Source organism: Pecten maximus, chromosome 18, assembly GCF_902652985.1.
Source record: "Pecten maximus chromosome 18, xPecMax1.1, whole genome shotgun sequence".
NCBI classification, from domain to species: Eukaryota; Metazoa; Mollusca; class Bivalvia; order Pectinida; family Pectinidae; genus Pecten; species Pecten maximus.
The window spans coordinates 28,636,024-28,663,550 of record NC_047032.1 but is presented as its reverse complement, the minus strand read 5'-3'; the positions used below and the strand labels follow the sequence as shown (position 1 = coordinate 28,663,550).

The window sequence follows — 27,527 nt, the reverse complement described above, 5'->3', positions numbered from 1 at the left end:
CACAATAGCATAACGTCATCATTTTATGTAACGTCATCACATCGCTAATAGATAATGTGATCAACTTCGACGTACAGTTGATGGGACTTTGATAATATCACGATGAAAAGATCTAACGACACCCTTAAAATCTCTTACTTTTTTAAGTAGGTAAGTAAAATATTCAAACATGGGCCTGAACTGTTGACAGGGATACATGTACCTCAACTCTCGTGTGAGAGTTTGGCTGGTCAGCACTAGGCTTTGAGATACCCCTGTTCATGGTAAGTCTTTGGTGTGTATTACATGTGACATATATGGTCAAGCTATTTTATCACATTATTTGTCATTTTTGATATGTGCGCTGTATTGAATGAGTACAATGCAAATTACAGATAGCTTTCGTTCGAATGTTGCACTAAATGTCATATTTAAATAGTAAATTCCCACCTACATTTTATACACACACACGCACGCACGCACGCGCACGCACGCACACACACACACACACACACACACACACACACACACACACACATATATATTGATAAATGACTATCTTGTACTTTATATATGACAACCGTATTCATTGTACATACATTCATTTTGTATACCACGTCCCGTACACGGTAATGTAGACTCTGATGTAGTATAATATGATAAACCACCACCGTTGCCGAACATGGGTTGTGCTATGATATCGGTACAAGGGATTCCCCATTTAAACATAACAGTTCTGCTGATAATTCTATTAATATAACAACTTCGAGTTATAATTTGAACCCGGAAGGTCATCCCCGATATGATTTCCTAGTTATATAAGCATAGTTAGATTAACGTTTTTTTTTTTAATTATTATTATTTTCTTTTTCAACTTATTTTTAATCAATTATTTGAAAAAGCTTAGATGTATCTTATGTTTGTCGTATTTTATTAATCCCAATACGAGAATTTTTCTGAAAATTCGCTCTATGAATAGTTTACAAACTTGTCTCCTCAGGTTTACGAGACTCAACACAAATTGATATTAGTCAGAGTTATTCTTTACAAACAAACGTGTATTCTAAATTATCATTGGATAGTTTTATGAATTAGTTCTTACGATGTTTTCTATTGGCTAAATCATTGTTTATTATTGTAATAACGTGACATGGTTAGGTAAACAAAGCTACATACAATACATCGTGATGAATCATGCTGGATCTACCTTGTCGTATTCTCCTTGAACTTATCTAATTTCTCCATACAAATCTGTATTGCTGTTCGTATTCTCTCCTCGGTTGTCTTCGGCAGTATTCGTCAGTGAGGTAGTACTTTAAATCGCCAAAAATTCCGGACTACCACCAGGAGACTAAACACGAACATACCGCAGCCTCCCAAAACACACATTCGCACTCACCACAAGGATGTATGTCGCAGGCAAGGAAGGTCGTCCTTAAATGATATTGGCTGTTGATAGGCCGTTAAACAAAGGAAAGGAAAGCCGAGCCGAGCCAAGCCGAGCCGAGCCGTGCCGTTCCCTCCCCTCCCCTTCAGATTTATGTTATGTTTTACTTCAGAAAAAAGAGAATAACGGTATTTACGGGAAACCGAACTTCAACACAAAATCGATAAAACGAGGAAGGGAAGGGAAGGGAAGGGATGGGACGGGAAGGGAAGGGAAGGGAAGGGAAGGGAGGGGACGGGAAGGGACAGGACGGGACGGGAAGGGAAGGGAAGGGAAGGGAAGGGGAGGGGCGGGGAGGGGAGGGGAGGGAAGGGATGGGAAGGGAAGGGAAGGAAGGGAAGTGACGGGAGAAGGGAAGGGAAGGGTGAAAAGGGAAGGGAAGGGAGGGAAGGGAAGGGACGGGGTGGGACGGTGAAGGAAAGGGAAGGGAAGGGAGGAAGGAGGGAAGGGGGAGAGGGAGGGGAGGGCGGGAGAAAGGGAAGGGATGAAGGGAAGGATAAGGGATGGGAAGGGCAGGGAAGGGGAGGGGAGGGAGGGGAGGTGAGAACGGGGAAGGGAAAGGGAAGGGACGGGAAGGGAAGAGGGAAGGGAGGGAAGGGCTGGGAAGGAAGGGAAAGGGAGGGAGAAGGAAGGGAAGGGAAGGGATGGGAAGGGAAGTGGGAGGGGACGGGGATAGGGGAGGGAGGGAGGGGAGGGAAGGGAAGGGAAGGGGAAGGGAAGGGGAAGGGAGGGCCGATTGAGGAAGGGAAGGGAAGGGAAGGGAAGGGAAGGGAAGGGAAAGGGAAGGGTAGGGAAGGGAAGGGACAGGAGGAGAAGGGAAAGGGCAGGGAACCGGGAAGGCGAGGGGAAGGGAAAGGGAAGGGAACGGGAAGGGGAAGCCGTGACGGGAAAGGGCCGAGGGGAGGGAAGGGAAGGGAAGGGGAAGGGAACAGGAAGGGCAAGGGACGAGGGATGGGGAAGGGAGGCGAGAGGGCGAGGAGGGGAAGGGAAGGGAAGGAAGGGAAGGGAGGGAGGCACGGGGAGAGGAGGGGAGGGAAGGGGAGGGGAGGAGATAGGAAGAGGAAAGGGAGGGAGGGTGGAGGGGAAGGGAAGGGAAGGGACGGGAAGGGAAGGGAAGGGGAAGGGAAGGGAAGGGAAGGGAAGGGAGGGGAGGGAAGGGAAGGGAAGGGAAGGGAAGGGGAGGGAGGGAATGGAGGGAAGGGGGAGGGGATGGGAAGGGGAGGGAAGGGAGGGAAGGGAAGGCGGAAGGCGAAGGGGAAGGGAAGGGAAGGGAGGAAGGGAAGGGAAGGGAAGGGAAGGGGAGGGAAGGGGAGGGGAGGGGAGGGAAGGGAAGGGAAGGGGGAGGGGAGGGGAGGGGAGGGGAGGGGAGGGGAGGGAAGGGAAGGGAAGGGGAGGGGAGGGAAGGGAAGGGAAGGGAGGGGAGGGGAGGGGAGGGGAGGGAGGGGAGGGGAAGGGAAGGGAAGGGAAGGGAAGGGAAGGGACGGGAAGGGAAGGGAAGGGACGGGACGGGACGGGGATGGGAGGGGAGGGGAGGGGAGGGGAGGGGAGGGAAGGGAAGGGAAGGGAAGGGAAGGGAAGGGAAGGGAAGGGGAGGGGAGGGGAGGGGAGGGGAGGGAAGGGAAGGGGAGGGAAGGGATGGGAAGGGAAGGGAAGGGAAGGGAAGATTTTTACATAGAGCCCAATTTGTACCTCCAGATACATAAACTATGTAATGGATTTTTCTGTACAACCATTTCTCACATCTTCTGGAATATGGTCATGTTTTACAATACCATAACACTGTAATAACACGATTGTGACGTCATAAATAGATGACATCTTGATTAGCTAACATGCTTTGTTGGAATGTAGGCACGTTACTTTCCGAATCGAAATTAGCCTTATACTAATAGATTTTATATGAATATCATTTGATATTGATTTAACAAGCATTTTCTTTGGCTTGGCCTTACTTTACCTTATCAACCTACAACGTTGAAATGACTTTTATCTTATGCGGTTTATTTAGACTACAGTTTGTCGGTAGTGTGACCCAATAACATAATGACAAGAACAATAATATATTCAAGTTTATCAAAAAATAAGTTGGGCAGTTTTGTTTATATTCATATAAACATACGTGGTTAATACAATATCACATGTCAATAGCCAGAGTGCTTCCGTAGACATACCATTATAACGTCTAAAATGTTATAAATAATTACATTAATTGAAATCAGTTCCACGATACAAAACGCGAACATACAAATGCATACAATTAGATCATAATGGGGTTGTAAATGGTAGTCGCTCAAATCACTAGAAACACATGTACAGTTAGCGTATATATACAAGAAGGGTAGAGCTGACACATGCTAAAATCACCTGGTTAATTTCCAGTCTATTTTTAACCACACAAATATTCTATTGTACCTACGTTTTTCGTATACACATGTACAATGATTTTTAAGCTTTCCCATCGAAGTTTAGCTAAATCAAGTTTAATCATTTTATAAAATAATGTATGTCGGTTAAATAGATTAGCTTCACGTGCTACAATACTTGGGATTTGTAAACCCTTAACCAATGAAATTGCTGGATGATTAAAAACGGGAATTGCCCTAGAAGTTTTCCAGGTAACCAGTCAGGGTAGCTAGAACGCTCTGTGTGACCCGGTTTACCTCATATTTACTAGACTATATTTATCCCTATATTCTGTCTGTAATCACCGAACACCCAGGACTATCACCTTAATGTGGGAAACATTATGGAAGATTGTGGGTAACGTTATGGAAGTAGCACTCGGGACAGGTAGGTTCAAACCTCTGGAAACATTGACTATCAGAATTTGTTATGGTATCCGTTAGTGTTACTCTAAATCTAAGCAATGCCATATACAACTCTATGTAGAGTTTAAACTATATAGCGAACAATGTGTTCTGTTTACCGTAATATCTTCAATCATTGCTACATAACGGAAGACAATGAAAAACAGATGTCAATACACTATACTATCTTACTTTATTAGGAGTGACCAGCCAAGGTCTATTAATAGAAATGTTGTTTAGTAGGTTAGAGCATTCGTTGGCAGCTATTACGTATTCGGTTTAATACCATAATTACACATGATTTTAACGATATAGTACCTACCGGTAAACTCAGAATGTTAAAACAAATACATTGCATCTTAAAACTTACTAATGATGTAAATCAGTGAGACTAGAGGTCATCCACAAAGGAGCTTCGGAGAGGCTTTTTTTTATCTTGCACTTAGAGTTAAAATTATGTTCAGTTGTACAAACTTAACATGAAATACCCCTTTTCTTATAGGCCAAAGCGACCTAAACTAATATTACAATGTACAGATGAAATTCATAGGAATATATATACAATGTATATTGTTATTTCAGAATCTTAGTCTGTCAACTATTCTGTGTTGATTGTGAGACATCATTCCTAAAATGATTTGTTTAAAATCTAAATAATGGTCGAAGATCATGCAAATCTGTATTTTGTTTATCCTTTGCTTTCGTTTAATTGGGATTAAGTTTGAGTTATGTTCATGTCGATATACGGATACTATATCTAGTCGTTCCTCTCACTTTTAATCTCGATTGTGTACGGAAATATTTTCGGGTATATTCAGTCATCTTAATGCTGTCTTATCCAAAAGTCCCATACTGATTTTAACATACTAATTGAGATAAATAGTACCCCTTTTTCGGCACGATTATTTACTGTTTATAGCTGGATTATCGAAAAGCTTAACCACGTCATTCAGATGTACGTTAAAAGATGTCGATGATGTTGTGTCATTTTGTATCTTGTCTATTTGAAACAAATAATCTTGTTCATTGAACATTATGTTATTATTTTTTAATTATGTCATCAGCAGTGACTAACTACATTTGTATAACGATTAAAATCTCTGTGTTCGTACTAAAACAAAAACCGGTTTTGTCCTTCGATAAAGACCAGAACAAAAGAAAAAAAATATTGTGGAATAAATAATAGCAATAAAAACCAAAACAAATTTAAAAAAAAAAAAAAAAAAAAAAAAAAAAAAAATACCAACAAACAAACAAAAAACAAACAAATAGAAAAAAAATGAAATAAGTAAATAAAAAATAAATAAATCAATAAATCAATAAATTGAAGAAAAAAAGTTTATATAATGGTAAGTAGAAAAAAATAGTAGTGTAAGTATGCCTTTACTTTATCGATTATATTGTAAATTTTAATAACTAAAAAAACATGATCCATGGAAAAATACTTAATTTCTTTATTGTTTAAAAACAAGTATGATGCTAAAGTAGCAGTTGGATTTCAATTTTATTCATACCTGACTGCTGAAAAAAGATAAATGTGATTGTTTGGATCCTCAGAAACCCTTTTAACCGTTTAAAAATAATAAAACGTTTTTTTTTTTGTTTTTTTTTTGTTTTTTTTTTTGTTTTTGTTTTTTTTTTTGTAATATTAAAAAACTTTCTTTGATTATCTCATGCAGGCATAAAATACAGGAAGTTCTGAATTTTTGTTTTTTATGTTTTGCAAGCATACCAATCTCTGATATAAACATATTCATTTTGCCATACATTGTTTTCTAATTATTGTATCATAAGACTTTTACCTAGTTTAACAAACTACTGTGAAATATCTTATTTACATTTTTGCCGAAATGAGGAAACATATATATACAGCAACTACGAACATTGGTAGAGTATCCGGAATACATATGATTACATAAAGTATATCTCCGCCTGATCAGTTACCTTTGGTAATATCTAGTCATGGTTAAGAAATAAACAGTATTCCATATTCTTGTAAAGTAATCCAATGTATCAATGTTCTACCAAATTGATTGAATAATTTAATTATCAACTTCCCGAGTTTGGTTTTCCCAACTTCCAATTTGAACCTCCTCATTTTCCTCATATGCATCACAATATAGTTATATATTTATGTTCAGTGATATATGGTTATAAATTCATGTTTATTAATATGAAATGATACTTATATATTTATGCTTAGTAATATTTAGTTAGTTATATTTATGTTTTAAATTATATATAGTTATATATTAATGTTTAGTAATATAGAATTATACACGTATAGTTATGTTTAGTTATATATCTATGTTTAGTCAAATATATAGTTATATATAGTTATATATTAATGTTTAGTAATATAGAATTATACACGTATAGTTATGTTTAGTAATATTTAGTTATATATCTATGTTTAGTGATATATACATGTAGTTATATAGTTATAGTTATATATTTATGTTTCAGAAATAACTCATGTTTGTTAATTATTCCAATGTATCAAATCTGTACCAAATTGATCAAATAATGATTTTAACACTATAATATTTACCGGTATACGCGGAATGTTAAAACAAATACAGTGTACATTGCATTATACTGACATCAGAAATGCCAAAATGATAATTTCTATAAATTCTCTGTTCAGTAGTCGTTCCTTGGTCTATGGTCGATATAGATGCAAGAGCACAATATGACACGTTTTTTTTTTTTTGCAAAGCTCTGGCATCTATATAGACCATAGACACCAAAAAAAGACAGTTTAATGCTTATATTTACATTCTCGACATATTTTTTTCTGTAATTTTTGAAAATTAAATTGAGTTAGCATAAAAATGCCAATAGTCAGCGACTTCGTCAATGGGGTTCGACAAATGGAACAGCCTATTTATTCGAAATTCAGTTGTCACGTGCAGATTGGCAAACAAAAAAGTGCATTGGAATAATACGAAAAAAAAACAGTCTGTTCAATTCTTTTTATTATTTGTGTAAGAATATTGTATAAAATTTCTATTTGATACTTTTTAATTAACATAAAGCCATGATTGTTTACGTTAGTTACAAGTAGTTCCGTTGGGTGAATATATTCATGCGCGGCATGGATTGATGTCACGTTTTGGGTGTCAATTATGCTCACATAGACTGCAAATCTTCTTACTTAGTTTATATCGTGGCTTTGCCACCAAATTGTAAATATATCACTTTTAACGTCGATTGTGTACGGAAATATTTTCGGGTATAGTCAATCATCTTAATGCTGATATATCAGAAACTGTACCACATTGATAAAATAATAAAATATCCTATTTGTATCACCCAGGATAAGTAGTTATTTAGCTTTTAGCAATAATATGATATCTAACTGTGCTATGTGTATATAGTCCATACTGATGAAAATATCATCAAATAGATATTGTATTCTGAAGGAGATCATTTACTTAACTTTCTCCGTAATGAAAAATATCTTCAATTAAAGCTTCCAGTTAACATTTCAGTGTGGATAAATGGCCCTTTTGGTATAAAATAACTACTTATCATATGTGCACATAAATAATAGCCTCCGTGTGGAGTAAATTTAAATGCAAGCAAACTTATGAACCAAATTCCAAAGATATTTCTGTTTTTGTCTTTGATTATACGAACCTATCTAACGTGGGTCTGTTCTGTGGACAGGGATATCTCAATCCGAGTCTAAGAGTTTGGCTAGTCAGCACGAGGCTTCTATCTACATTGCTTCTTGGAATGTGTGTCAACATTGATGATGTAATCATTTACGGATTAAACGTAAAATTAGGACGTTACGTTATTGTGAGTAGCGTCATATAGCGCGTGCAAATTGTATTTCCTGACCCTAGCAGCCGCGGGATAATCCTTTGATGTGTGTGAGAATAAAACACTCCTTTGAAATTTAAAACTATAACTGGACATCTCATCCATGGTGCCACATGTGAAAGGACGGTACACATTCAATAAAATATAGTTCAGTATTTATGTACGCACACGTCGTCTTCTGTCATATCGTATCGGTTAACATTACATTTCCTGATTTATTTTGAGTAAATATCCCTCAATGCTATGAAAAAGGCCTGAAAATAATTCTTCATTTAATTTACACTAAAAGAACGCTGTTATTCAATATCGATGTACAGTGTATAGATATTATCTGCTAGTCAAGTGGAATAAAAGGAATTCTTCAGCTGATTTCGAAACATAAATCAAGGAGGTCTGGGATAACTGTATAGTTAGGAGGTCTGGTGTAACTGTATAGTTAGGAGGTCTGGGGTAACTGTATAGTTAGGAGGTCTGGGGTAACTATATAGTTAGGATGTCTGGGGTAACTGTATAGTAAGGAGGTCTGGGGTAACTGTATAGTTAGGAGGTCTGGGGTAACTGTATAGTTAGGAGGTCTGGGGTAACTGTATAGTTAGGAGGTCTGGGGTAACTGTATAGTTAGGAGGTCTGGGGTAACTGTATAGTTAGGAGGTCTGGGATAACTGTATAGTTAGGAGGTCTGGGGTAACTGTTTAGTTAGGAGGTCTGGTATAACTGTATAGTTAGGAGGTCTGGGGTAACTGTATAGTTAGGAGGTCTGGGATAACTGTATAGTTAGGAGGTCTGGGGTAACTGTATAGTTAGGAGGTCTGGGGTAACTGTATAGTTAGGAGGTCTGGGATAACTGTATAGTTAGGAGGTCTGGGGTAACTATATAGTAAGGAGGTCTAGGGTAACTGTATAGTTAGAAGGTCTGGGGTAACTATATAGTTAGGAGGTCTGGGGTAACTATATAGTAAGGAGGTCTAGGGTAACTGTATAGTTAGAAGGTCTGGGGTAACTATATAGTTAGGAGGTCTGGGGTAACTGTATAGTTAGGAGGTCTGGTGTAACTGTATAGTTAGGAGGTCTGGGGTAACTGTATAGTTAGGAGGTCTGGGGTAACTGTATAGTTAGGAGGTCTGGTGTAACTGTATAGTTAGGAGGTCTGGTATAACTGTATGGTTAGGAGGTCTGGGGTAACTATATAGTTAGGAGGTCTGGTATATCTATATAGTTAGGAGGTCTGGTGTAACTGTATGATTAGGAGGTCTGGGGTAACTATATAGTTAGGAGGTCTGGGGTAACTGTATAGTTAGGATGTCTGGGGTAACTGTATAGTTAGGAGGTCTGGTGTAACTATATAGTAAGGAGGTCTGGGGTAACTGTATAGTTAGGAGGTCTGGGGTAACTATATAGTTAGGAGGTCTGGGGTAACTATATAGTTAGTAGGTCTGGGGTAACTGTATAGTTAGGAGGTCTAGGGTAACTATATAGTTAGGAGGTCTGGGGTAACTGTATAGTTAGGAGGTCAGGGGTAACTATATAGTTAGGAGGTCTGGGGTAACTATATAGTTAGGAGGTCTGGGGTAACTGTATAGTTAGGATGTCTGGTGTAACTATATAGTTAGGAGGTCTGGTGTAACTGTATAGTTAGGAGGTCTGGGGTAACTATATAGTTAGGAGGTCTGGGGTAACTGTGTAGTTAGGAGGTCTGGGGTAACTGTATAGTTAGGAGGACTGGGGTAACTGTATAGTTAGGAGGTCTGGGGTAACTGTATAGTTGGGAGGTCTGGTGTAACTGTATAGTTAGGGGGTCTGGTGTAACTGTATAGTTAGGAGGTCTGGGGTAACTGTATAGTTAGGAGGTCTGGGGTAACTGTATAGTTAGGAGGTCTGGGTTAACTGTATAGTTAGGAGGTCTGGGGTAACTGTATAGTTAGGAGGTCTGGTGTAACTGTATAGTTAGGAGGTCTGGGGTAACTGTATAGTTAGGATGTCTGGTATAACTGTATAGTTAGGCGGTTTGGGGTAACTATATAGTTTGGAGGTCTGGAGTAACTATATAGTTAGGATGTCTCGTGTAACTGTATAGTTAGGAGGTCTGGGGTAACTGTATAGCTAGGAGGTCTGGGTTAACTGTATAGTTAGGAGGTCAGGGGTAACTGTATAGTTAGGAGGTCTGGTGTAACTGTATCGTTAGGAGGTCTGGGGTAACTGTATAGTTAGGAGGTCTGGGATAACTATATAGTTAGGAGGTCTGGGATAACTGTATAGTTAGGAGGTCTGGGATAACTGTATAGTTAGGAGGTCTGGGATAACTATATAGTTAGGAGGTCTGGTGTAACTGTATAATTAGGATGTCTTGGGTAACTGTATAGTTAGGAGGTCTGTTATAACTGTATAGTTAGGAGGTCTGGGGTAACTGTATAGTTAGGAGGTCTGGGATAACTGTATAGTTAGGAGGTCTGGGATAACTATATAGTTAGGAGGTCTGGGATAACTGTATAGTTAGGAGGTCTGGTGTAACTGTATAATTAGGATGTCTTGGGTAACTGTATAGTTAGGAGGTCTGTTATAACTGTATAGTTAGGAGGTCTGGGGTAACTGTATAGTTAGGAGGTCTGGGGTAACTGTATAGTTAGGAGGTCTGGGATAACTGTATAGCTAGGAGGGCTGGTGTAACTATATAGTTAGGAGGTCTGGGATAACTGTATAGTTAGGAGGTCTGGGGTAACTGTATAGTTAGGAGGTCTGGGGTAACTGTATAGTTAGGAGGTCTGGGGTAACTGTACAGTTAGGAGGTCTGGGATAACTGTATAGCTAGGAGGGCTGGTGTAACTATATAGTTAGGAGGTCTGGGATAACTGTATAGTTAGGAGGTCTGGGGTAACTGTATAGTTAGGAGGTCTGGGGTAACTGTATAGTTAGGAGATCTGGGGTAACTGTATAGTTAGGAGGTCTGGGGTAACTGTATAGTTAGGAGGTCTTTGATAACTGTATAGCTAGGAGGGCTAGTGTAACTATATAGTTAGGAGGTCTGGGATAACTGTATAGTTAGGATGTCTGGGGTAACTGTATAGTTAGGAGGTCTGGTGTAACTATATAGTTAGGAGGTCTGGGGTAACTATATAGTTAGGAGGTCTAGGGGTAACTGTATAGTTAGGAGGTCTGGTGTAACTGTATAGTAAGGAGGGTCTGGTGTAACTGTATAGTTAGGAGGTCTGGGGTAACTGTATAGTTAGGAGGTCTGGGGTAACTGTATAGTTAGGAGGTCTGGGGTAACTGTATAGTTAGGAGGTCTGGTGTAACTGTATAGTTAGAAGGTCTGGGGTAACTGTATAGTTAGGAGGTCTGGTGTAACTGTATAGTTAGGAGGTCTGGGGTAACTGTATAGTTAGGAGGTCTGGGGTAACTGTATAGTTAGGAGGTCTGGGTTAACTGTATAGTTAGGAGGTCTGGGGTAACTGTATAGTTAGGAGGTCTGGGGTAACTGTATAGGTAGGAGGTCTGGGGTAACTGTATAGTTAGGATGTCTGGTGTAACTGTATAGTTAGGAGGTTTGGGGTAACTATATAGTTTGGAGGTCTAGAGTAACTATATAGTTAGGATGTCTCGTGTAACTGTATAGTTAGGAGGTCTGGGGTAACTGTATAGCTAGGAGGTCTGGGTTAACTGTATAGTTAGGAGGTCAGGGGTAACTGTATAGTTAGGAAGTCTGGTGTAACTGTATAGTTAGGAGGTCTGGGGTAACTGTATAGTTAGGAGGTCTGGGATAACTATATAGTTAGGAGGTCTGGGATAACTGTATAGTTAGGAGGTCTGGGATAACTGTATAGTTAGGAGGTCTGGGATAACTATATAGTTAGGAGGTCTGGGATAACTGTATAGTTAGGAGGTCTGGTGTAACTGTATAATTAGGATGTCTTGGGTAACTGTATAGTTAGGAAGTCTGTTATAACTGTATAGTTAGGAGGTCTGGGGTAACTGTATAGTTAGGAGGTCTGGGATAACTGTATAGTTAGGAGGTCTGGGATAACTATATAGTTAGGAGGTCTGGGATAACTGTATAGTTAGGAGGTCTGGTGTAACTGTATAATTAGGATGTCTTGGGTAACTGTATAGTTAGGAGGTCTGTTATAACTGTATAGTTAGGAGGTCTGGGGTAACTATAGTTAGGAGGTCTGGGGTAACTGTATAGTTAGGAGGTCTGGTGTAACTATATAGTTAGGAGGTCTGGGATAACTGTATAGTTAGGAGGACTGGGGTAACTGTATAGTTAGGAGGTCTGGGGTAACTGTATAGTTAGGAGGTCTGGGGTAACTGTATAGTTAGGAGGTCTGGGGTAACTGTACAGTTAGGAGGTCTGGGATAACTGTATAGCTAGGAGGGCTGGTGTAACTATATAGTTAGGAGGTCTGGGATAACTGTATAGTTAGGAGGTCTGGGGTAACTGTATAGTTAGGAGGTCTGGGGTAACTGTATAGTTAGGAGGTCTGGGATAACTGTATAGCTAGGAGGGCTGGTGTAACTATATAGTTAGGAGGTCTGGGATAACTGTATAGTTAGGAGGTCTGGGGTAACTGTATAATTAGGATGTCTTGGGTAACTGTATAGTTAGGAGGTCTGTTATAACTGTATAGTTAGGAGGTCTGGGGTAACTGTATAGTTAGGAGATCTGGGGTAACTGTATAGTTAGGAGGTCTGGGGTAACTGTATAGTTAGGAGGTCTGTGATAACTGTATAGCTAGGAGGGCTAGTGTAACTATATAGTTAGGAGGTCTGGGATAACTGTATAGTTAGGATATCTGGGATAACTGTATAGCTAGGAGGGCTGGTGTAACTATATAGTTAGGAGGTCTGGGATAACTGTATAGTTAGGAGGACTGGGGTAACTGTATAGTTAGGAGGTCTGGGGTAACTGTATAGTTAGGAGGCCTGGGGTAACTGTATAGTTAGGAGGTCTGGGGTAACTGTACAGTTAGGAGGTCTGGGATAACTGTATAGCTAGGAGGGCTGGTGTAACTATATAGTTAGGAGGTCTGGGATAACTGTATAGTTAGGAGGTCTGGGGTAACTGTATAGTTAGGAGGTCTGGGGTAACTGTATAGTTAGGAGGTCTAGGATAGCTGTATAGCTAGGAGGGCTGGTGTAACTATATAGTTAGGATGTCTGGGATAACTGTATAGTTAGGAGGTCTGGGGTAACTGTATAGTTAGGATGTCTTGGGTAACTGTATAGTTAGGAGGTCTGTTATAACTGTATAGTTAGGAGGTCTGGGGTAACTATATAGGTAGGAGGGCTAGTGTAACTATATAGTTAGGAGGTCTGGGATAACTGTATAGTTAGGATGTCTGGGGTAACTGTATAGTTAGGAGGTCTGGTGTAACTATATAGTTAGGAGGTCTGGGGTAACTATATAGTTAGAAGGTCTGGGGTAACTGTATAGTTAGGAGGTCTGGTGTAACTGTATAGTAAGGAGGTCTGGTGTAACTGTATAGTTAGGAGGTCTGGGGTAACTGTATAGTTAGGAGGTCTGGGGTAACTGTATAGTTAGAAGGTCTGGGGTAACTGTATAGTTAGGAGGTCTGGTGTAACTGTATAGTAAGAAGGTCTGGGGTAATTGTATAGTTAGGAGGTCTGTTATAACTGTATAGTTAGGAGGTCTGGGGTAACTGTATAGTTAGGAGGTCTGGGATAACTGTATAGTTAGGAGGTCTGGTGTAACTGTATAATTAGGATGTCTTGGGTAACTGTATAGTTAGGAGGTCTGTTATAACTGTATAGTTAGGAGGTCTGGGGTAACTATAGTTAGGAGGTCTGGGGTAACTATATAGTTAGGAGGTCTGGGGTAACTGTATAGTTAGGAGGTCTGGTGTAACTATATAGTTAGGAGGTCTGGGGTAACTGTATAGTTAGGAGGTCTGGGATAACTGTATAGCTAGGAGGGCTGGTGTAACTGTATAGTTAGGAGGTCTGGGATAACTGTATAGTTAGGAGGACTGGGGTAACTGTATAGTTAGGAGGTCTGGGGTAACTGTATAGTAAGGAGGTCTGGTGTAACTGTATAGTTAGGAGGTCTGGGGTAACTGTATAGTTAGGAGGTCTGGGGTAACTGTATAGTTAGGAGGTCTGGGGTAACTGTATAGTTAGAAGGTCTGGGGTAACTGTATAGTTAGGAGGTCTGGTGTAACTGTATAGTAAGAAGGTCTGGGGTAACTGTATAGTTAGGAGGTCTGGGGTAACTGTATAGTTAGGAGGTCTGGTGTAACTGTATAGTTAGGAAGTCTGGTGTAACTGTATAGTTAGGAGGTCTGGTGTAACTGTATAGTTAGGAGGTCTGGGGTAACTATATAGTTAGGAGGTCAGGGGTAACTGTATAGTTAGAAGGTCTGGTGTAACTGTATAGTTAGGAGGTCTGGGGTAACTATATAGTTAGGAGGTCTGGTGTAACTGTATAGTTAGGAGGTCTGGTGTAACTGTATAGTTAGGAGTTCTGGGGTAACTGTATAGTAAGGAGGTCTGGGGTAACTGTATAGTTAGGATGTCTGGGGTCACTGAAGTCTCCTAGACACCCGTCCTCATTTGTCTCTGGCTGTTCAAGTCTTCTTTAAACTCGTCCTCATATTTCTCTAACTGTTACGAAACAGGTAAACCCCGTGCAAACAAAAATGTAAAATAAGCTTATCCAGAACCTTACCGATGTATATTCTAAATACTGACATATAAACTACCTTACAGAGTGCTATCCTTCGTGATTTATATCTATGTTATAACACGCTGGTTTTATAGATTTCCGTGTCTTGTCACGGATCATTCTGATAGCTTTCTTTAACTTTGATATCCATGGCTGTATTTCATGATGTTTGCAAAACTTTAAAAAGGTTTTTACATCACAGTATGGTCATTGGATTACATAATCGGCTTGTTTGTAAGGCTTCACAAGATAACGTGGTGTTGTGTTAAGTATGGAGTCCGAACAAACCAACAATTGTTGGAGTATTATTACATAGTGATTTGGGTTCAGAACATACACACCTAGTTCATGGTTTGATAAAAGAATTTTTATATCCGAGATCTACTAATTAAGAGTTATTTCTAAATCTTGATATCCAAAATTTGCTCATTAAGTTCTTTTTCAAATCTTCATATCCGAGATTTATAATTAAGTCCTATTTCCAATCTTAACGTTTATTTGGGGCATTTTACTTTCTTGATTTCCGTATTTTTGGCCCCTAGCAGCAATGACGAAAAGAGCTCCATGGAAGCCTAACGTTTACATACAGCTATTTATGAATTATGTTGATGTCGAGAAAGTTTTTGCCCATAGCAGAACTGACTAGTCCTAGAACAAAACAACTGGATGGAAACCTATATGTTTTAATTTAGCTAGTTTTAACTATCTATAAAAAGAAATTTTAACTATTAAAACTATGGCCAAATTAGGTTGATTGACGAGAAAATTTATTTTCAATCAATTTAAAGTAACGTATACATACCGATTTTTGAGTATCCAAATTTAAGCGCAAAACCTAATTAAAATGGATTAGCAGAATGAATGATTAGTGCTGCAACAATGAAACTACAATTAAACGCAGTTATACTTTAGGAGGATGCTTCCACCGTGAAAATCGCTAAATAAAGATAAGGTTATCGCCGAGATATGTGCATGTACATCTTATTATGACGTCATAACGGACATGGCATTCATGGTCATATATATCAATCGTCCTGTATTGTTAGCCTATAGCATGGTATCATCACGTAAATGTTTATGTTTACCCTGAACAAAAAGCTGGAGCTCGTACATGGTAGTTTATGTAGTAGGTTCCTATTTAATCATTTATTATTTACATTCGGGTGTGTCATTGTTTCGGAATTTATAATGGCACGCCTGTTCTTATCTCATAATCCTCATAGCTTATCACTTGGTATGTCGATATGACCAATTTTAGGGCTAACTTTGTATTTGTGACGCAGTAGGTTTTTCTGGCTAGACAATTAGGTATTGTTGAATCTTGAGTTTCTAGGCCCGCTCAGAACACGAGTCATAAAATTGTCTTCCTTCGTTATTTGTGCCACTTCATTTAAAGTTTTAACACACTTTATCATATGCACTATTTGTTGTTCATCCGAAATTAAAGATTTGAATTTTCTGTCGTAGTTTCACTGTATTTACATAATAAATATGTAAAATAGATGAAATAATTGTGATAGTTACCTAGATCTCCTATCTGAAAACATCAGCCAATCAGCCACTAGTATTCGGTGATTTCTCCTCTTTTGTGGTGCTATATAATAGTTGATAATGGTAACGTATATTAACTACAGTTTATCTGAAAGGATTGAAACTGGTGAAATATGTTAAAATAAAGATCATGATCCAGGGGCTCCAACCTGGCGATACCTGGGGTTTATCAGACAAACCGGGGTTTTTTTTCAAGCAAAAGTCATATTACATTTATTGTAACCACCTTTCCCCACTGATTTCCCAAGTTTTGGACCCTAAAATCACTGACGATACCAGGAAAGACAACTGACGAGTCCTGTAAAGACAACTGACGAGTCCTGTAAAGACAACTGACGAGTCCTATAATGACGAAACAGCTGTATGATGTCCCTAACATTACTGACGATTCCTAGAAGGACCAAACAGCTGTATGGTGTCCCTAACATCATTGACGAGTCCTAGAAGGACCAAACAGCTGTATGATGTCCCTAACATCACTGATGAGTCCCAGAACGACAAAACAGCTGTATGATGTCCCTACCCTAACATCACTGACGAGTCCTAGAAAGACAACTGACGTGTCCTGTAATGACAACTGACGAGTCCTAGAAGGACGTAACATCCGAGACTATATAGTTGATTTTAATACAGTTTGTGTGACAGGTGGTACTATACAGTCTATATTAATACAGTTTGGGTGACAGGTGGTACTATACAGTCTATATTAATACAGTTTGGGTGACAGGTGGTACTATACAGTCTATATTAATACAGTTTGGGTGACGGGTGGTACTATACAGTCTATATTAATACAGTTTGGGTGACATGTGGTACTATACAGTCTATATTAATACAGTTTGGGTGACAGGTGGTACTATACAGTCTATATTAATACAGTTTGGGTGACAGGTGGTACTATACAGTCTATATTAATACAGTTTGGGTGACAGGTGGTACTATACAGTCTATATTAATACAGTTTGGGTGACAGGTGGTACTATACAGTCTATATTAATACAGTTTGGGTGACAGGTGGTACTATACAGTCTATATTAATACAGTTTGGGTGACAGGTGGTACTATACAGTCTATATTAATACAGTTTGGGTGACAGGTGGTACTATACAGTCTATATTAATACAGTTTGGGTGACAGGTGGTACTATACAGTCTATATTAATACAGTTTGGGTGACAGGTGGTACTATACAGTCTATATTAATACAGTTTGGGTGACAGGTGGTACTATACAGTCTATATTAATACAGTTTGGGTGACAGGTGGTACTATACAGTCTATATTAATACAGTTTGGGTGACAGGTGGTACTATACAGTCTATATTAATACAGTTTGGGTGACAGGTGGTACTATACAGTCTATATTAATACAGTTTGGGTGACAGGTGGTACTATACAGTCTATATTAATACAGTTTGGGTGACAGGTGGTACTATACAGTCTATATTAATACAGTTTGGGTGACAGGTGGTACTATACAGTCTATATTAATACAGTTTGGGTGACAGGTGGTACTATACAGTCTATATTAATACAGTTTGGGTGACAGGTGGTACTATACAGTCTATATTAATACAGTTTGGGTGACAGGTGGTACTATACAGTCTATATTAATACAGTTTGGGTGACAGGTGGTACTATACAGTCTATATTAATACAGTTTGGGTGACAGGTGGTACTATACAGTCTATATTAATACAGTTTGGGTGACAGGTGGTACTATACAGTCTATATTAATACAGTTTGGGTGACAGGTGGTACTATACAGTCTATATTAATACAGTTTGGGTGACAGGTGGTACTATACAGTCTATATTAATACAGTTTGGGTGACAGGTGGTACTATACAGTCTATATTAATACAGTTTGGGTGACAGGTGGTACTATACAGTCTATATTAATACAGTTTGGGTGACAGGTGGTACTATACAGTCTATATTAATACAGTTTGGGTGACAGGTGGTACTATACAGTCGGTATTAATACAGTTTGGGTGACAGGTGGTACTATACAGTCTATATTAATACAGTTTGGGTGACAGGTGGTACTATACAGTCTATATTAATACAGTTTGGGTGACAGGTGGTACTATACAGTCTATATTAATACAGTTTGGGTGACAGGTGGTACTATACAGTCGGTATTAATACAGTTTGGGTGACAGGTGGTACTATACAGTCTATATTAATACAGTTTGGGTGACAGGTGGTACTATACAGTCGGTATTAATACAGTTTGGGTGACAGGTGGTACTATACAGTCTATATTAATACAGTTTGGGTGACAGGTGGTACTATACAGTCTATATTAATACAGTTTGGGTGACAGGTGGTACTATACAGTCTATATTAATACAGTTTGGGTGACAGGTGGTACTATACAGTCTATATTAATACAGTTTGGGTGACAGGTGGTACTATACAGTCTATATTAATACAGTTTGGGTGACAGGTGGTACTATACAGTCTATATTAATACAGTTTGGGTGACAGGTGGTACTATACAGTCTATATTAATACAGTTTGGGTGACAGGTGGTACTATACAGTCTATATTAATACAGTTTGGGTGACAGGTGGTACTATACAGTCTATATTAATACAGTTTGGGTGACAGGTGGTACTATACAGTCTATATTAATACAGTTTGGGTGACAGGTGGTACTATACAGTCTATATTAATACAGTTTGGGTGACAGGTGGTACTATACAGTCTATATTAATACAGTTTGGGTGACAGGTGGTACTATACAGTCTATATTAATACAGTTTGGGTGACAGGTGGTACTATACAGTCTATATTAATACAGTTTGGGTGACAGGTGGTACTATACAGTCTATATTAATACAGTTTGGGTGACAGGTGGTACTATACAGTCTATATTAATACAGTTTGGGTGACAGGTGGTACTATACAGTCTATATTAATACAGTTTGGGTGACAGGTGGTACTATACAGTCTATATTAATACAGTTTGGGTGACAGGTGGTACTATACAGTCTATATTAATACAGTTTGGGTGACAGGTGGTACTATACAGTCTATATTAATACAGTTTGGGTGACAGGTGGTACTATACAGTCTATATTAATACAGTTTGGGTGACAGGTGGTACTATACAGTCTATATTAATACAGTTTGGGTGACAGGTGGTACTATACAGTCTATATTAATACAGTTTGGGTGACAGGTGGTACTATACAGTCTATATTAATACAGTTTGGGTGACAGGTGGTACTATACAGTCTATATTAATACAGTTTGGGTGACAGGTGGTACTATACAGTCTATATTAATACAGTTTGGGTGACAGGTGGTACTATACAGTCTATATTAATACAGTTTGGGTGACAGGTGGTACTATACAGTCTATATTAATACAGTTTGGGTGACAGGTGGTACTATACAGTCTATATTAATACAGTTTGGGTGACAGGTGGTACTATACAGTCTATATTAATACAGTTTGGGTGACAGGTGGTACTATACAGTCTATATTAATACAGTTTGGGTGACAGGTGGTACTATACAGTCTATATTAATACAGTTTGGGTGACAGGTGGTACTATACAGTCTATATTAATACAGTTTGGGTGACAGGTGGTACTATACAGTCTATATTAATACAGTTTGGGTGACAGGTGGTACTATACAGTCTATATTAATACAGTTTGGGTGACAGGTGGTACTATACAGTCTATATTAATACAGTTTGGGTGACAGGTGGTACTATACAGTCTATATTAATACAGTTTGGGTGACAGGTGGTACTATACAGTCTATATTAATACAGTTTGGGTGACAGGTGGTACTATACAGTCTATATTAATACAGTTTGGGTGACAGGTGGTACTATACAGTCTATATTAATACAGTTTGGGTGACAGGTGGTACTATACAGTCTATATTAATACAGTTTGGGTGACAGGTGGTACTATACAGTCTATATTAATACAGTTTGGGTGACAGGTGGTACTATACAGTCTATATTAATACAGTTTGGGTGACAGGTGGTACTATACAGTCGATATTAATACAGTTTGGGTGACAGGTGGTACTATACAGTCTATATTAATACAGTTTGGGTGACAGGTGGTACTATACAGTCTATATTAATACAGTTTGGGTGACAGGTGGTACTATACAGTCTATATTAATACAGTTTGGGTGACAGGTGGTACTATACAGTCTATATTAATACAGTTTGGGTGACAGGTGGTACTATACAGTCTATATTAATACAGTTTGGGTGACAGGTGGTACTATACAGTCTATATTAATACAGTTTGGGTGACAGGTGGTACTATACAGTCTATATTAATACAGTTTGGGTGACAGGTGGTACTATACAGTCTATATTAATACAGTTTGGGTGACAGGTGGTACTATACAGTCTATATTAATACAGTTTGGGTGACAGGTGGTACTATACAGTCTATATTAATACAGTTTGGGTGACAGGTGGTACTATACAGTCTATATTAATACAGTTTGGGTGACAGGTGGTACTATACAGTCTATATTAATACAGTTTGGGTGACAGGTGGTACTATACAGTCTATATTAATACAGTTTGGGTGACAGGTGGTACTATACAGTCTATATTAATACAGTTTGGGTGACAGGTGGTACTATACAGTCTATATTAATACAGTTTGGGTGACAGGTGGTACTATACAGTCTATATTAATACAGTTTGGGTGACAGGTGGTACTATACAGTCTATATTAATACAGTTTGGGTGACAGGTGGTACTATACAGTCTATATTAATACAGTTTGGGTGACAGGTGGTACTATACAGTCTATATTAATACAGTTTGGGTGACAGGTGGTACTATACAGTCTATATTAATACAGTTTGGGTGACAGGTGGTACTATACAGTCTATATTAATACAGTTTGGGTGACAGGTGGTACTATACAGTCTATATTAATACAGTTTGGGTGACAGGTGGTACTATACAGTCTATATTAATACAGTTTGGGTGACAGGTGGTACTATACAGTCTATATTAATACAGTTTGGGTGACAGGTGGTACTATACAGTCTATATTAATACAGTTTGGGTGACAGGTGGTACTATACAGTCTATATTAATACAGTTTGGGTGACAGGTGGTACTATACAGTCTATATTAATACAGTTTGGGTGACAGGTGGTACTATACAGTCTATATTAATACAGTTTGGGTGACAGGTGGTACTATACAGTCGGTATTAATACAGTTTGGGTGACAGGTGGTACTATACAGTCTATATTAATACAGTTTGGGTGACAGGTGGTACTATACAGTCTATATTAATACAGTTTGGGTGACAGGTGGTACTATACAGTCTATATTAATACAGTTTGGGTGACAGGTGGTACTATACAGTCTATATTAATACAGTTTGGGTGACAGGTGGTACTATACAGTCTATATTAATACAGTTTGGGTGACAGGTGGTACTATACAGTCTATATTAATACAGTTTGGGTGACAGGTGGTACTATACAGTCGGTATTAATACAGTTTGGGTGACAGGTGGTACTATACAGTCTATATTAATACAGTTTGGGTGACAGGTGGTACTATACAGTCTATATTAATACAGTTTGGGTGACAGGTGGTACTATACAGTCTATATTAATACAGTTTGGGTGACAGGTGGTACTATACAGTCTATATTAATACAGTTTGGGTGACAGGTGGTACTATACAGTCTATATTAATACAGTTTGGGTGACAGGTGGTACTATACAGTCTATATTAATACAGTTTGGGTGACAGGTGGTACTATACAGTCTATATTAATACAGTTTGGGTGACAGGTGGTACTATACAGTCTATATTAATACAGTTTGGGTGACAGGTGGTACTATACAGTCTATATTAATACAGTTTGGGTGACAGGTGGTACTATACAGTCTATATTAATACAGTTTGGGTGACAGGTGGTACTATACAGTCTATATTAATACAGTTTGGGTGACAGGTGGTACTATACAGTCTATATTAATACAGTTTGGGTGACAGGTGGTACTATACAGTCTATATTAATACAGTTTGGGTGACAGGTGGTACTATACAGTCTATATTAATACAGTTTGGGTGACAGGTGGTACTATACAGTCTATATTAATACAGTTTGGGTGACAGGTGGTACTATACAGTCTATATTAATACAGTTTGGGTGACAGGTGGTACTATACAGTCTATATTAATACAGTTTGGGTGACAGGTGGTACTATACAGTCTATATTAATACAGTTTGGGTGACAGGTGGTACTATACAGTCTATATTAATACAGTTTGGGTGACAGGTGGTACTATACAGTCTATATTAATACAGTTTGGGTGACAGGTGGTACTATACAGTCTATATTAATACAGTTTGGGTGACAGGTGGTACTATACAGTCTATATTAATACAGTTTGGGTGACAGGTGGTACTATACAGTCTATATTAATACAGTTTGGGTGACAGGTGGTACTATACAGTCTATATTAATACAGTTTGGGTGACAGGTGGTACTATACAGTCTATATTAATACAGTTTGGGTGACAGGTGGTACTATACAGTCTATATTAATACAGTTTGGGTGACAGGTGGTACTATACAGTCTATATTAATACAGTTTGGGTGACAGGTGGTACTATACAGTCTATATTAATACAGTTTGGGTGACAGGTGGTACTATACAGTCTATATTAATACAGTTTGGGTGACAGGTGGTACTATACAGTCTATATTAATACAGTTTGGGTGACAGGTGGTACTATACAGTCTATATTAATACAGTTTGGGTGACAGGTGGTACTATACAGTCTATATTAATACAGTTTGGGTGACAGGTGGTACTATACAGTCTATTAATACAGTTTGGGTGACAGGTGGTACTATACAGTCTATATTAATACAGTTTGGGTGACAGGTGGTACTATACAGTCTATATTAATACAGTTTGGGTGACAGGTGGTACTATACAGTCTATATTAATACAGTTTGGGTGACAGGTGGTACTATACAGTCTATATTAATACAGTTTGGGTGACAGGTGGTACTATACAGTCTATATTAATACAGTTTGGGTGACAGGTGGTACTATACAGTCTATATTAATACAGTTTGGGTGACAGGTGGTACTATACAGTCTATATTAATACAGTTTGGGTGACAGGTGGTACTATACAGTCGGTATTAATACAGTTTGGGTGACAGGTGGTACTATACAGTCTATATTAATACAGTTTGGGTGACAGGTGGTACTATACAGTCTATATTAATACAGTTTGGGTGACAGGTGGTACTATACAGTCTATATTAATACAGTTTGGGTGACAGGTGGTACTATACAGTCTATATTAATACAGTTTGGGTGACAGGTGGTACTATACAGTCTATATTAATACAGTTTGGGTGACAGGTGGTACTATACAGTCTATATTAATACAGTTTGGGTGACAGGTGGTACTATACAGTCTATATTAATACAGTTTGGGTGACAGGTGGTACTATACAGTCTATATTAATACAGTTTGGGTGACAGGTGGTACTATACAGTCTATATTAATACAGTTTGGGTGACAGGTGGTACTATACAGTCTATATTAATACAGTTTGGGGTGACAGGTGGTACTATACAGTCTATATTAATACAGTTGGGTGACAGGTGGTACTATACAGTCTATATTAATACAGTTTGGGTGACAGGTGGTACTATACAGTCTATATTAATACAGTTTGGGTGACAGGTGGTACTATACAGTCGATATTAATACAGTTTGGGGTGACAGGTGGTACTATACAGTCTATATTAATACAGTTTGGGTGACAGGTGGTACTATACAGTCTATATTAATACAGTTTGGGTGACAGGTGGTACTATACAGTCTATTAATACAGTTTGGGTGACAGGTGGTACTATACAGTCTATATTAATACAGTTTGGGTGACAGGTGGTACTATACAGTCGGTATTAATACAGTTTGGGTGACAGGTGGTACTATACAGTCTATATTAATACAGTTTGGGTGACAGGTGGTACTATACAGTCTATATTAATACAGTTTGGGTGACAGGTGGTACTATACAGTCTATATTAATACAGTTTGGGTGACAGGTGGTACTATACAGTCTATATTAATACAGTTTGGGTGACAGGTGGTACTATACAGTCTATATTAATACAGTTTGGGTGACAGGTGGTACTATACAGTCTATATTAATACAGTTTGGGTGACAGGTGGTACTATACAGTCTATATTAATACAGTTTGGGTGACAGGTGGTACTATACAGTCTATATTAATACAGTTTGGGTGACAGGTGGTACTATACAGTCTATATTAATACAGTTTGGGTGACAGGTTGGTACTATACAGTCTATATTAATACAGTTTGGGTGACAGGGGTAATATACAGTCTATATTAATACAGGTTTGGGTGACAGTGGTACTATACAGTCTATATTAATACAGTTTGGGTGACAGGTGGTACTATTACAGTCGTATATTAATACAGTTTGGGTGACAGGTGGTACTCTACAGTCTATATTAATACAGTTTGGGTGACAGGTGGTACTATACAGTCGATATTAATACAGTTTGGGTGACAGGTGGTACTATACAGTCTATATTAATACAGTTTGGGTGACAGGTGGTACTATACAGTCGGTATTAATACAGTTTGGGTGACAGGTGGTACTATACAGTCTATATTAATACAGTTTGGGTGACAGGTGGTACTATACAGTCTATATTAATACAGTTTGACCGACGACAGTGTTGGTGTACATAGCCAACATTAAGGTATATTCCTACACTGACCAGATTGAAGCAAACGGTCTAAACACTTCAATTGGTGAAGTAAGGACATACAAACAAAACGTCATGGAATTTTAAATATTCAGTAATGTACATCCGGAGCACTCGGTAAATGATCCAACGTTTAGATGGCCCAGTTCGTGATTGACACGGGGTGGAAGTGTTTAAAATAGAATGCTCCCACCTGATTTTATCTCTATATGACAGGGCAGGTAAACAGTGTGAGCAAGAAATGCCTTTGACAAAAACAAGAAATAGGATCTTCTGTTTGGTTGCGTTATATTATAGAATTAGATCCATACGGTATTTATTGCATATTATGTTTGTATTATTGTGTTAATCGGGTTACAATTAAATGGGCAATCATTCTGCAGAACCAATTGTGTGCATTGCTAATACTACTGACTGACTAAAGACTTAATTAAATGACTCGACTTCATCACTTACCGTCCTACATAATGTTTGTTTTCCTTTCTCGATTAATACATCCACTTGCCTAACACTCATCAATATCAAAGCATTAAAATAAAGAAACTTTCCTGTAATAAGCATATTGATTAACTTTGAATTTTAAAAGTATGTGGTATCATGATTTTCTAATACCACTTTTAGTAAGTTTATCTTCCTGATAAAAAGCTATCAGATTTAACTGTTTAATTTGAACTGTTAGTGACTTTCAGTAGTTCTGGTTCAGTAGCTACTACAGCCACTACTTGAATCGATATGGTTCTATTAATAGCATGATTCAAGTGGCTTACCGACATTAGTGTAAAAACGCTGCAGCAATCCCTGATACAAATGAGTCAGGTGACATGTACTCACGTGACCTAAGGTATCGTGTTTCTGTACCTGGTATATACATGTGTGGAAAGTACAGCTGACACTAGTTGAAATTTCCCTTTTGCTTAGTGGTAGGACGCTTGTCTTGAGAGTGAGAGATCTCTAGTTGGAGACCCAGTACGGGTAGGGTATTATCTTTCCTATTACACGTCTATCTTAGTGTAATACATAGAAGTGTGCCTTCGTCAGATCAAATATATTTTATCAAGTTTTTATCAATGTAGTATTGGCATTCATATCACATTCGCTGAAATCATTACGGCGATAATAAAGATAGCTGAATGCATAATACATGTAATACATTTGTCAAACTTAATTGGATAAAGATTAATTTGAGTTGAGAGTTTGCCTCTTTGACGAAGGCTATCTGTTCTTTTTCCTGGTCGTGACATACCAAAATCATTTAAAATGGTACTCGACACTTCCTGTCTCATGATCAATTACCGAAGGTATGCAATAGACTGGATACTAGTCCCAAAGTTTATTATCATTTTTAATTGCTTGGCTTAATTCTAATACTTGATTATCTCCCAATAGTTTGAACTTAGGGTCTCTAGAATCAGACATATTCTAGGGACCACTATTGTAAAGCTCCATTATATTTATAATTCTATTATTCTGGTGACATTGAACGAGCCTATGAATGTCCAAATTTTGGACTGGAAGAAATGCCATTTCCATGTGCCTACGACTTGACATTTGATTTTAATGACACTATAAACCGTAATTTGGCCACATTGAAGTAGTTACCGTCCTTAATTAGTCTAAATGTGTTGATAGGACGAGTAACAACACCAACCACAATCAGTCTCGGATACTGTCACCAGATAACAGACGAGGGCCGCCATGTTTCGATAGGACAAGGAAGTTATGCTACGATAATAATTGGCCAACGTGCGAGTTTGGGCAAACGTGCTAGCTAACCTTTTTGACAGATTGTCCATAAATATTTTTAGAACCTATAAACAATGTGATGGTCGGTCGATCAGGCAAAATATCATATAGTGAGAATTATCACTGAAACGTTCATTTTAATATGTTTCATGATTTTGAAAAAAAGATTAATCTAAAAATAGAAAGTTATAAATTATTAGCTTCATACGCGAAATGTTAACGACAAAAATAATTTACCAATGTTTTAGACTTTAGAATAAGTGATCTAGTGTTTCTAGTGTCAAAGAACTCGGTAATTGGCCGTTATATAACACAACATTAAAACGTCAAAGGACATGTTTTTTCTTAACAAAATAGTGGACTAAGGTTATAAAATATAAAGTAAAAAGTTTAGAGTAGTGATCTGGAAGCAGTTTACCTGAAACCTGTATTACTTTGTTGTTTACCAAGCACTTAATGAGTTTTGTGTATGTAGCTGAGTGCATGAAATGTTGTGAATTATTTGTCCCCAATGTAACTACCTTGTAGCTGGTAGGACTATCTGTCCCAAGGTTGGCCGTAACCTTGTAGTTGCTAGGACTATCTGTTCCAAGGTTGTCCGTAACCTTGTAGCTGGTAGGACTATCTGTTCCAAGGTCGTCCGTAACCTTGTAGGTGGTAGGACTATCCGTCCAAAGGTTGACTGTAACCTTGTAG

At 38.3% G+C, this 27,527-nt stretch overlaps 1 protein-coding gene across 1 annotated transcript in view; it reads left to right on the top strand.

Moving 5' to 3' along the window:
- The first annotated feature begins 4,039 nt into the window (after window positions 1-4,039).
- The window catches only part of LOC117316755 (UNC5C-like protein), a 35,241-nt gene continuing 11,753 nt past the window's right edge, over window positions 4,040-27,527 (top strand). Inside the window, exon 1 of the mRNA XM_033871517.1 lies at window positions 4,040-4,216. The gene's annotated coding sequence lies outside the window, so the exon portion shown is untranslated. The remainder of the gene's footprint in view (window positions 4,217-27,527) is intronic.